The following is a 13,220-nucleotide window of genomic DNA, read 5'->3' on the forward strand; positions in this document are numbered from 1 at the left end:
GAGGTGGCGTGTGTCAGACCCGCACTGCCACAGGCAGCGTTGTGCACAGCAGCCGGGCGAGACGCACAAGAGATACACCTACAGCTTCACTCGACAGCAGAGCGGCTACACATTTGGCTTGGCACAAAGGGGCGCGCATCATGAGCAGTGTCGTGATAAACTGGAGCTCAGCCAAACGGGGAAGTTGTACACAACAGGCGTGACGTATCAGTTTGGGGCTGAGCCGCGCAGACAGACGCTGAGCAGCATGCAACGATCCACAGAGGGAAAGGAGAAAAATTTAATCAGGGAACTGCGTGAAGATGGACACACACGCAGCCGAACAATGACAGAGCTGCATGACAAGCTAGGCAGCACGCGCAATCACGTTTTCTTAGACTGTGACGGCAACATGCAAAACATATCGAACAGCCGTAGGTCCATGCACGCGCGGAGCCACAGGGTGGATGCCACCCACACACACGACATCATTCAGAGCAGTTACGCTGAAAACATCAGGGCGATGGCGGGCCAAATGTACGGAGACCCGCCCACACACAGCCGGATTCCCACCCGCAGGCAGACCAATATAAACGCACACAAGCTTGACCCCACTCTGACCAGACATCACCACCTTCCACTGTCTGGACCATGACACACACTCTGTGTGCATGATGCTGCTCGTACTGTAAGATCATAAAAGTTTGGTACTACTAGTTAAGGACAGATTTGCCAAAGGTCAATCATTGGGACCAAGGTCATGTCTGTTAGTCAGGTTGCTCCTCCCAGATCATTCTGCTCATTTCCACCAAACTTGGTTTGTCAAGAAGGTTGACCCCAAAATCGCCCTTAACAATTTAATTTTGGCAAAGGTCAAGGTGCTTGATTTGTCAGCCCAATTTGGACCAAACATGACACACATTTAGGTGGATTCCAAAATTCCACCAGTAAGATCAGAGCTCCAGTTGTTTAGGTGAAGGTCAAAATCATTGGGTCAAACATCAGGCTGCTATAGCCATTACTGTCTTCATTTAATCTCTAAAATTACATATCGCTCCCACTGTGTTGTGAAAAGAATTTGCTGCATTTGCAGTACAGTAAGACAAAAAAACCAAAACATTCCTCCTTTGTGTGTGTGTGTGTGTGTGTGTGTGTGTGTGTGTGTGTGTGTGTGTGTGTGTGTGTGTGTGTGTGTGTGTATACACACACCAAACCACACACCACATGTGGAGTAACGTACAGTTTGAAGCGGAAACTTATTCATCTTGATGAAATCCTTAATGTTTGCCAAAATGGTCACATTTTGTCATAGAATCCATAAAAACATAACTTCTTTTGCCTTTTTCATGTGGGTTTACCACAGCAGATCTGATAAGAATCTGCATGTTGATTTGACACAATTTTTACACCGGCTGTCCTTCCTGACACATCTCCACATTCCATGGAGAATGGGCAGAAACAGAAAACTTCCACTCAGGAAACAAACGCTCAGTCCGCTTGGCTGCCACCTGTGATATGATCCATAAATTTGGAAAAAATCCTAAATTCCTCCCTGTGGAAAACTCTCCTTTCCTAAATCCATTTCTGATTGGCTCATGCTGATTGTACTGTTGATTGGACTTCAGATTTTGGTTGATTCTGCTCCTTCCTGTTTTGTCTGTGTGTAGTTCTGCCTTTTGCTTTTTTAAAATATTCTTATTGTTTTCACTGAATGTGTGCTCTGCTTTCTGATCTCACTTGTTTTTCCTCTGTAAATAAAGCTCATCTCAAACCTCCTGCATGTTGGTGTTTGTCTCTGTGGTGCTTTCCAGCGGCTGCCTTCTTCTGCACTCTTTTTAATTATATGACATTGAGCTCCTTATTCCTTTTTTTATCCTCAGACTTTCTTCTACCTTTAAAAAAACAAAAAACCATTACTCACTGCAAACAGGAATCAGGACACGTTTCATTAAAATAAATGAAGTGGCAGTTCTCACAGGAGAACCTTAAGTATCACGCATCACTTCTCAGTCAAGATTTCTTCTTTTAAAGCTGCACTGTGTCGTACATTCACTGCGATTGAGCGAATAATGAAAATTTTTCAGGAAAATGAAAACTGTCTCAAGGGTAGAAGCACCAGTTATGAAAACTTGCAGGGGCTGTTCAGATGTGATGAATGTTCAAAAGCCAACAGCATGGAATGTTAAACAAAAACCTTTGCGTTTTCTGCCTGTTTGCCCTTAATCGTCCTTTATTCGTCTTGGAATTTTTCTTCACACGTGTGTTTGAATGAACATATCACACAAGCAGTTTACTTCATGTGCTGCTTCATATTGCTGGATGGATGGACTCACTGTGTGACAGCTGTGAGCGTGACAAGCGGGGAAATGAGCAGCTTCTTGATTTACTCCGTCTCTTCAAGTCCAATATGAACCATGACTGACTTTTTCCAAAAGTGACATTCCACAGCACTTTAGGTGATTGTTTAATGGTAATATATACAACCCCTGGCAATAATTATGGAATCATCGGCCTCGTAGGATGTTCATTCAGTTGTTTAATTTTGTAGAAAAAAAGCAGATCACAGACATGACACAAAACTAAAGTAATTTCAAATGGCAACTTTCTGGCTTTAAGAAACACTATAAGAAATCAGGAAAAATAATTGTGGCAATCAGTAACGGTTACTTTTTTAGACCAAGCAGAGGGAAAAAAAAATGGACTCACTCAATTCTGAGGAATAAATGATGGAATCACCCTGTAAATTTTCATCCCCAAAACTAACACCTGCATCAAATCAGATCTGCTCGTTAGTCTGCATCTAAAAAGGAGTGATCACACCTTGGAGAGCTGTTGCACCAAATGGACTGACATGAATCATGGCTCCAACACGAGAGATGTCAATTGAAACAAAGGAGAGGATTATCAAACTCTTAAGAGGGTAAATCATCACGCAATGTTGCAAAAGATGTTGGTTGTTCACAGTCAGCTGTGTCTAAACTCTGGACCAAATACAAACAACATGGGAGGGTTGTTAAAGGCAAACATACTGGCAGACCAAGGAAGACATCAAAGCGTCAAGACAGAAAACTTAAAGCAATATGTCTCAAAAATCGAAAATGCACAACAAAACAAATGAGGAACGAATGGGAGGAAACTGGAGTCAACGTCTGTGACTGAACTGTAAGAAACCGCCTAAAGGAAATGGGATTTACATACAGAAAAGCTAAACGAAAGCCATCATTAACACCTAAACAGAAAAAAACAAGGTTACAATGGGCTAAGGAAAAGCAATCGTGGACTGTGGATGACTGGATGAAAGTCATATTCAGTGATGAATCTCGAATCTGCATTGGGCAAGGTGATGATGCTGGAACTTTTGTTTGGTGCCGTTCCAATGAGATTTATAAAGATGACTGCCTGAAGAGAACATGTAAATTTCCACAGTCATTGATGATATGGGGCTGCATGTCAGGTAAAGGCACTGGGGAGATGGCTGTCATTACATCATCAATAAATGCACAAGTTTACATTGATATTTTGGACACTTTTCTTATCCCATCAATTGAAAGGATGTTTGGGGATGATGAAATCATTTCTCAAGATGATAATGCATCTTGCTATAGAGCAAAAACTGTGAAAACATTCCTTGCAAAAAGACACATAGGGTCAATGTCATGGCCTGCAAATAGTCCGGATCTTAATCCAATTGAAAATCTTTGGTGGAAGTTGAAGAAAATGGTCCATGACAAGGCTCCAACCTGCAAAGCTGATCTGGCAACAGCAATCAGAGAAAGTTGGAGCCAGATTGATGAAGAGTACTGTTTGTCACTCATTAAGTCCATGCCTCAGAGACTGCAAGCTGTTATAAAAGCCAGAGGTGGTGCAACAAAATACTAATGATGTGTTGGAGCGTTCTTTTGTTTTTCATGATTCCATAATTTTTTTCTTCAGAATTGAGTGATTCCATATTTTTTTCCCTCTGCTTGGTCTAAAAAAGTAACCATTACTGACTGCCACATTTTTTTTCCTGATTTCTTATAGTGTTTCTTAAAGCCAGAAAGTTGCCATTTGAAATGACTTTAGTTTTGTGTCATGTCTGTGATCTGCTTTTTTTTCTACAAAATTAACCAACTGAATGAACATCCTCTGAGGCCCGGTGATTCCATAATTTTTGCCAGGGGTTGTACAAGACATCATTCTATATAGGACTAGAGGCCTGTTGGTGTTGGTGCTTATCTCCAGGATTCTGAACAGTGAAGCACAACAGAGTCTGGTCTGACTCGCCCTGGTCTGTACACCAGTCCAATGCAGGTTACTTTCCCAGCCAAAGCCAGTAACCATTTACAGCTGGGTGGACTGAGACAATACTGACAAAGTATCTTGTCCATATATAGAAAAGCAAAATGAAAACCAACACAAACACTAAAACAGCAGAAAGCACAGTGATAACGGGCTAAAGAGAAGCAAGTATTTGGTCGATAATGAAATTGATGTTCGGGGATAGATCAGAATCTAATTTATTGCCAAGTAAGTTCACACATACAGTGAATTTTCATCAGATGTTATTTGTGCATAAAAAAATTTCTTCTATAAGAAGAAAACTGTTAAATAAGTAAAACTTAATGGAATGGGACAGTGCAGCAACAGGTAATTGGAGTATAGATTTACAATACCTTTCAGTACAGGGATGATCAATCTGTACTTTGTGGTAGTGGGAGAGGGAGGCAGAGTAAGTGAGGATCTCTGGCATTGTTTATGAGTCCAGCTGCAGATGGAAAGAAGCTGTTTTTGTGTCTTGAGGTTTTAGTCCTGATGGGCCTCAGCCTCCTGCCAGAGTGGAGTGTGACAAAAAGTTTGTGTGCTGGGTGGGAGAGATCAGCCACTATCTTCCTTGCTGGCCTCACGTCCTTGGAGGTATACAGGTCCTGTAGGGATGGCAGATTGCAGTCAGTCACCTTCTCTGCTGCATGGATGATACACTGCAGTCTCCTTCTGTCCTTAGCAGTGGCAGCGGTGTACCAGACAGTGATGGAATCAATGATCGCACATTAGCCAAGAAGATGGTGCTAGAACTTTTGTGCGCTGTTATTCAAATTAAAGGTATAAAGTTGACTGCCTAAAATAAACTCATTCATGAAATGGTGGCTGCCAGTTGGATGAAAAAGTAGGAGAGACGGTGATTGTTATGTCAACAGTCGGTGCTCAGCTGCACAGTGGCATTTTGGACGCTTTTCACATTCTATCGATAGAACATTGGTTTAATGATATTGGTGTCTGAGGGGTTAATGTAATTACTGTATATCACAAATAGTGGTTTGAAGAGTTCCCATGTTTGATTTACTCAGGCACTAAAATGTGCTTTTTGAGTTTAGCTGTAATGAGGGGAAGTGCACAGCCGAAGGGGACAAACTCCAACACGACCTGTATATCATTACTGTAGACTGTGTATATGCTGGAAAAACCCTCAGGTACATCACCCGTAGGTTTTCTCAATTGAGGTGAGTCTAAATGTGGCCATCAAGCCTGACTCTGCCGGACTCGTAGCCAACCCTTAAATGGTAAAGAGGTGGAGCGTGAACTAGACCAATGTGACGAAAGAAGCCTACTTGTCCCTGCATGGACAAGAAGCACGGTTCATCCAGGACAGGCAACCAGTCCAGCAATCCATATTTTCCCAGATATTTGTAATAAAATTATCAGAAAAGACAAACACGGGGCAGCCACAAACAACTACTGCTGGCCTGCACAAGTAGGGCCCTCAACTGGCCAACACACTAGCTGTCACTCAGTGACCACACCTCTAATTATTCATAAGTTTAGGTCTTAAAATAGGTTAAATGGATGGGTGATATAAAAGTTTACCCCCTGTACAGTTGTCAAGATTGAGAAAACTAGCTATATAGACTAAAACCGTTTTTGGTATCAAGGAACTACAAGCAAGATTTGGCAATTATACATTGGCTTTATTGTTATTTTTTAAGCTCCAAAGGTTGCTGCTTGATGCCTACTTTTTTCAGTCAAACAACTTTGTAATAGTCAAATTTCAAAATTAGGATTCTTTTGGTTATCGTTGATGGAAATAACTGGTCTTCGTCTCCTTTCCTTAGTCTGTGCTGTAAGTGCCACGATAGCATCCCCAATAAAACATAAATAGGATTGGTTTGCCTTCCTCTATTGCTCTCTATCCTGAGCCGTGTGATATGTGGGTGGGGTGGGTGACACAGTTGACAGTTGGGTGACGCAAGGCTAAGCCTTTCACAAGCCTTTTGTATGCAGCTGTAGGTTGGGGGGTGGATTGATAGATGGATCCCCCTGTTTACTTATTGTTGTGGGATTAAGATATCTGGCTGCCTGTCTGGCCGGCTGCTTCAAAAGCCTCAGGCAGCCCATCGGTTTATGGAGGTAGATGGATGAATGGGTGGAGGGATGGTGTAACTATGGTGATGACACTGAACCCCTGTGTGCAGATACATACATCATACATATAGGCGGACTTTAAAGTGATTGACAGCTATGACAGAGGACCATATGAAGATGTAAGCTAATGATACTCCAGGGACTGCACGCCTGTCTGAAAACACCCCACCAGGACACCGTTCATTACTGTACACTTTGATTCAGATCATTATTTTTGCACAGTGTGTGCAAGACAACTGTAGTTCCTGTCAGTTTGACCAAAAAAGGATTCTTTCATCCTCCCAGCGGCGCCGGTACCCACCAGCCTGCATGTGCCATTCTTGTGGTGGAAGGGCTTTGTTGTGTTGGATGGCTGTTGGATAACATAACCTACATTGCTAGCGTGCTCAGGATGATCTGAAAGCATTCAGCCTGGAGGTTATGTTGCTACTTGTTTCTTCTGGTAGTTTTGCTCCTGAAAATAAATATGGACTCATTTTCAAGATGTTTGATGAAGCGGTGGGATCCACGAGCAGATCCAAGAAATCTATTTCAGTTTTGTTGTTGTGTGATGTTGTAAGATGTTATTTTTTGTATTTGTTTTGTGTTTGCGGTTGCAAAGCTATGTTTTCAGAAATGATTAACAAAATTTAATAATTCAAGCAGTAAATAGGCACAAAAATACTGCATCACGCCGTATTAAACAGTGTATAATGTGTTGATGTGCATACTTGCTCTAACTCTGTATATCCACAGTTTATGATTTTCACACAATCTCTCATTATTAACTTAATTTTTACATTGATGGTTACATGGATCATAAGTACTGAAGTTTGCCTGAATGCATTCAGAAGCAAACATCCAACACATTTAATGTTGCGTCTCATATTAGAACACTAAAGCAAAGGTCTCCTTCATGGGCATCTGTTTGCCTGTCTGTGGTCACATTTATCTGCCTCAGCCAGATAGATGTGACTTTAAATATTTTAGAGATGTGGGAATGGACCAGTTTTCTGCCTGAATGGTTGCCATCTCGGACCCAAGGCAGCTCTGTGGTGTGGTGGATGTGATGTTGCGTTACACCAGCATATGCTCCCTGACCTGTCCTGTCCTTAGTGGCCAGCAAGACCTTGCACTTTGCAACAAGGGTTTCTTGAATTACATACAAAAGGTCTCCTATTTGTGTTCCTGCATGAACAAGCCCAAGTGTGTCCCATTGTGCAAACATTCCCATTGAAACAAATATATAAAAGGATGACTAAATTACGTTAGAACATGCCAACCAACATTGCCAAAAATAGGAGGTTCACTGATCCTCACCTATATGTTGGAGAACCCAAAAGCTTCTGCCCAAATATGCTGTAGTTTTACAGAGTTACTCACTGAATAACTTGACTCAATTAGTCTTTTGCATTCCCTGTTAATCACGGGGGAATGTTTACATTTTGAGGTTAACCCACTGCATATCATAATTTCAACATTTTCCACCAGCAGATGAGTATTTTGTGATTCAAAAAAAATTTTTTTTAATTATTTATTAATTAAAAAAGATTAATTAAATTAATTTTTTAATTAAATAATGATTAAAAAAAACAGTCTACTATCTTGGCAGCATTTTGCTTTTAATTCCAAACAAAGTGGGTGGTTGACACAAAAATGTTACTGTTTGAAGCATGTGATTTATCTGCGTTAGTTAATTTATTAACTACCCTAGCGTATACATTTCACCAGTATAGCAAATGTAGCTCCCTGCACTGTAATTGGTGAAGTTAATTTGAGAATGATGTCACCTTGAATGTGGCAGAGAACTGTGCACGTTGTTCCTGTAAAGCAGTGGTCTCCAAACTATTCCAGAAAGGGCCGAGAGGGTGCAGGTTTTCTTTGCAGCCACTGACTCCAGCAGGTGATTTCACTGATGAACTCATCCCACCTGCTCCAAGTGATGTTAATCAGTGAAATCACCTGCTGGAGTCAGTGGCTGCAAAGAGAACCTGCACCCTCTCGGCCCTTTCTGGAATAGTTTGGAGACCATTGCTGTAAAGGTTCTCCTGTTGGTCAGTGTGTTGCCTCATCTTCACCGTAATTTCCTAGTCATCCTTGAGAAGATGATCACTTTACCTTCAGTCATTTCGTAGTCTGCATGCAGTAATAATCGGTCACTCTTACTGCTTTATCATACATTGTCTTGCAAATGTAGAGCAGCATTTCCAGCAACTGTTTGCTGCAGTCCAACAAAAAAAAAATCCACAAGTTATAAAAATCAGACAACAATTAGTGTTAATGGACACGAGCACGTGCGTTAATGACATTTTATAGTTAACGCTGTTTTTCAGTGCACGGATAATTCCTCTCATTTTGCTGATATTTCTTCATAATCTCCTCATGAGAGGATAAATTATGATTTAGTGAGTTTTAGCAGCATTTAAGTGACTGTTAAATTTCTTTCTTTTTTTTTTTTTAAACTACACATGCATAATTACAGCACGCTTACCATTAAGAACAGCTCTGACGAGATCAGAACTCCCAGATGGTCTAATTCTGATACTAAGAGACCCTGCTCAGCAAATTATTTACAGAGTGAAGAGTCGCACCAGGGCCTGGTTTCATAGACCAGTGTAGTCTAGTTTAGTGGACTAAACTCACTTCGCCGATTTTGACATTAGTCGTTGCACAAAGCGTTTAGTCGGTTAAAGTTTCACGTTACCCAACTAAACTTTTTAGTCTCATACAGAGGAGGCTAATCTTATTTTAGTTGACAAAACGTCAGTGTCTTACCTCAAAAAAGGCGGCTATCATGTACCACCACTTGATGGAGGAGGAAGGAAGGAGAGACTTGCGGCAAGAGCGGGTGTTTATGGATGCCAAGGTTGGGAGCGCTTCTCCTGTGCTGCGACGGACTCAGCCATGTTTGTAGCAGACCGACCAACCTGGAAGTAAACAAAACTGTTGCGCATTGGAGGCGTTTCTTGGCCACAGCATTCGTGAGGCTACTATGACCGTGAAAATCATCAACTAGCGTAAAATGGCTAATCTGCAAGTTTAGCCGTCAATGTGAAATGGTGATTAGACGCTAATGTTGGCCGACTAATCGTAGTCGACTAAGTAAGTTTAGTAGACTAAAAGATTAGGCCATTTTATGAAACTGGACCCAAGACACAGGTGAGGACAAAGTTCTGATTTTGTGCAGTGGTGGGCACAGCTAACCAAAAACTTAGCTTCGATAACTGGTAATCAGCTAACTGAAAAGTTATCTTTTTTAACGCTATACCGATAAACTGCCTAAAAACCTATCAGAAGCTACAGATAACCGATAACTTTAAATTTTGCCTCCCATACACTCTCAGCTACTAAGAAGCTGATTTTGAGTTTAAACACCCCTAAAGCTTCTAATAGAACCAACGGCGATCACAAACCCAAACAGCCAACAGCCCCCTGCTGTAGAAAAGCGTCATTTACCCTGACAGGATACAGTGATCCCGCGATGAGGCAGAGGTCTTGAAATGGAAAGCAGATTTGAATTATGGTTTTGCTTTAAAAATAAAATTATTCCAGATAGAATAACTACATTAATGAAAACTCTTATAATGTACAAAGTGATATATAACACATATCTGTTAATTTTAAAATAATGCACTAATTCTGAAGATTTGAACATTAACACACAGATGCCCAAAGGGGATTATGGGTAACTAAGCCTCCGCTCATACTGATTGGTTGATTCATTCATTCTATGTAAAAACCAACACAAGTGAATCAATGTAACGTGCTAGTGTTTACAAATAAATGTGCTTTTATAAAATATGTAATTTTTTTCATTTGTATAAAAAAATAAAGAAACTTTCAAGATCCCGCTAGACAGTACCTAAACGCACACGTGATGACATCACAACTCTATCCAGTTAGGGATAAGAGGTTTCTTTCAATAACAAGAACTGTCAAAAAAACTTTCTCGTGTGTGGTTGGAGTTGTGTGGTGATAGGAATCACCTTTTGAATGTCTGAATAACAATGTCAGTCGCACAAAGAAATCAAATAATAGTGAAAACATGTTCGTGCGGTGTCATAACGCATCAATCAGTCGCTCCGTGAGGTGTCATAACATCAAGCCTGGTTCACATGGCAAGATAATTAGGCCGATATCGGACCCGATCTTCCCCTTCCAACAATTTTAAGGACGCCCTGACAATCGTGATGACACTAAATATAATCTTATCAGATATTCCTGCCATGTGTGATGTGTTAAGAAGGACGGGAGGAGCTTAATGTGACATGCAGCCAATCAGAAAGTGAGGTGTCTGACCTGGGAATGTTCGTGTGTGAAATCTGTTTGTGTGTGTTGTCTTTACCGTGTGGCTGCACACCACATACTGTACAACTAAACCTGTCAGATCTATGACTTTTTTTGTATCTCCACGTGTGGGGTCTCTTAGGTTTTGGAACCCTACAGATAATTTTAAAATCCTGCGGTCGACAACACTGTGATATAACTGGTCACCAGTAGATGGCAGTGTTCTATGCATTTTGAATCACAATTTAACAGACTTTTCGGCTTTTGGAGGCGCAACCTGGGCTTCTTCTGGCATTTTTACATTTATAAAACAAACACAATAACAACCTCTATAAACCCAGAGAATATATTTACAAGAGTTTTAGGCACAATATACAAAGAGTTTAATGCTGTTGTCCGTGTGGAGCCTGATCAGAGTGTCTCAAATGCATTTCTTCTTTCGTGAATACCCATAATGCACTGAGCACAGCTGCATGTCCACACTAAAACCTTCAAAATTAGTGCATTACTTTAAAACTAAAACATTTTAACACACTTGTTCCAAGCAGACTGATGTTCAAACTGCACAGTCTGGGCATTGGCGAGCACACCTGCAGATGGATCAGAGACTTTCTCACCAACCGTCTACAGTCAGTCAAGATGGGGTCCCACCACTCCTCACTCAGTGCTGACAGTGAGCACTGGGGCCCCTCAGGGCTGTGTGCTCAGCCCCATGCTGTACACTTTGTAGACCCATGACTGTGCACCAACCCACAGCAGCAACATCTTTGTCAAATTTGCGGATGACACTACTGTTGTTGGGCTGATTCACAACAACGATGAGACAGCCTACAGAGAGGAGGTCCTGAACCTCACTACTTGGTGCTCCCTAAATAACCTGACACTTAAATCCTCAAAAACAAAGGAGTTGGTGCTAGATTTTAGGCGGAAGAGGGAGGACCCCCCCCCCCCCCCCCCCCTTCTCATTCAGGGAGACACCGTAGAGAGGGTCAGTGACTTCAAGTTCCTGGGAACATACATTTCTCAGGACCTTACATGGGGCACCAACACCAATACCCTTGTGAAAAAGGCACAGCAGTGTCTGTACTTTTTAAGGTCACTGAGGAAGTTCAACCTGTCCTAGGAACTGCTGCTGTCCTTCTATAGGTGTTCTGTAGAGAGTGTCCTCACCAACAACATCTTGGTGTGGTACAGGAGCTGCTCTCAGGCTGACAAGAAGGCTCTGGAGAGAGTCAGGAAGTCAGCACAGAACATCATAGGAGCGCAGCTGTCCTCTCTGTCAGACATCTATAACACCAGATGTCTGCGCAGGGCCAGAAGCATCAGCTTCGATGGTTCACACCCCGGGCACAGCCTGTTCTCACTGCTGCCCTCAGGAAAGAGGTACCGGTCCATCAAGGCCCGCACATCCAGACTCAACATGTTCTACCCAACTGCAATACGAGTATTGAATGCACATTAGCCTACAGTCTGCATTATTCATTGCATTTATTTTTTATAAAGGTGAATGCAATGAATAGCACAGACTTCTATATATATATACACCTACTGGCTCCTTTGTAAATACATGTATATATTCTTATTTCTTTTTATATTTACTTTCACACCTTTGCACTACGGGAGTTGTCTTTTAATTTTAATTTCGTTGTACCTTGTGTATAATGACAATAAAAAGCATTCTATTCTATACATCTGATATTTTCACTTTATAAAACTTCAGACGTGACGTTAATTTAAATAACTTGTCTGAAATTAGTTTGATTAAAATTTTAACCATAAGTTAAAACTGCATGACTCTGGATGACTTGGGTGCTGTTGCCAGTGTATTAGTATGGGGTCAAAAGAAAATTTTTTTTTTCTTTTATATGACCAGTTCTCCTTTGCTTACAAAGGATAGAGCGGTTTCTTCTGGAACCAGCTCTTCTCTGCTTGTAGAGGATAGAACTGTGCATCTACTACAACAAGCTACGTCTGCAAAAATGTTAGCGGTCTAAAAATTATCGGACCAAAACTTATCAGAAGATAATTGGTCCGATGATGGTTTTCAAAGTTATCTGAAAAGCTAATCTGATAATAAAAGCATTATCTTAGATAATTAGCGGTTAGCGGATTAGCGGAACTGTGACAACCACTGATAGTGTGTTTGTGTTGATAAATGTTATTGGGCAACATTTGATTTCTAGATTGTTATTCATAAATGTCTCATTTTTTGGCAGCAGCAAAACCTGCATATCATAAATTATCATGCTTTCGATCATAGGGTTTGAGGTTTTTTTTTGGAACAGTGATTTCCAAACCTAAAACAAAAAAAATGAAGACTCTATCAGCTACCTTAAAACCAGAGCTTATAAATCAGTAAATAATATTTTATTGCCAAGCATGTAGATTGCTGTGTGCAGCTTATGTAATCAGACAAGAAAGGTTAAATTGTGTGGCGTTTTTCATGTATGTCAGTGATGCATAACATGATATAAAAAAAAAATCAGATTATTGTGACATTTCTTGGTATTTTAGTGATGTTGCTGTGATATAGTCAATACTAGATTATCACAAAAAATTAGCTGATTGATATATGA

The 13,220-nt window shown here is 40.9% G+C and overlaps 1 protein-coding gene across 4 annotated transcripts in view; it reads left to right on the forward strand.

Moving 5' to 3' along the window:
* LOC117516430 (partitioning defective 3 homolog B-like) overlaps window positions 1–13,220 on the forward strand; it is a 417,292-nt gene that overhangs the window by 173,866 nt on the left and 230,206 nt on the right. The window lies entirely within an intron of this gene.

The sequence above is a fragment of the Thalassophryne amazonica genome, chromosome 1 (assembly GCF_902500255.1).
Source record: "Thalassophryne amazonica chromosome 1, fThaAma1.1, whole genome shotgun sequence".
NCBI classification, from domain to species: Eukaryota; Metazoa; Chordata; class Actinopteri; order Batrachoidiformes; family Batrachoididae; genus Thalassophryne; species Thalassophryne amazonica.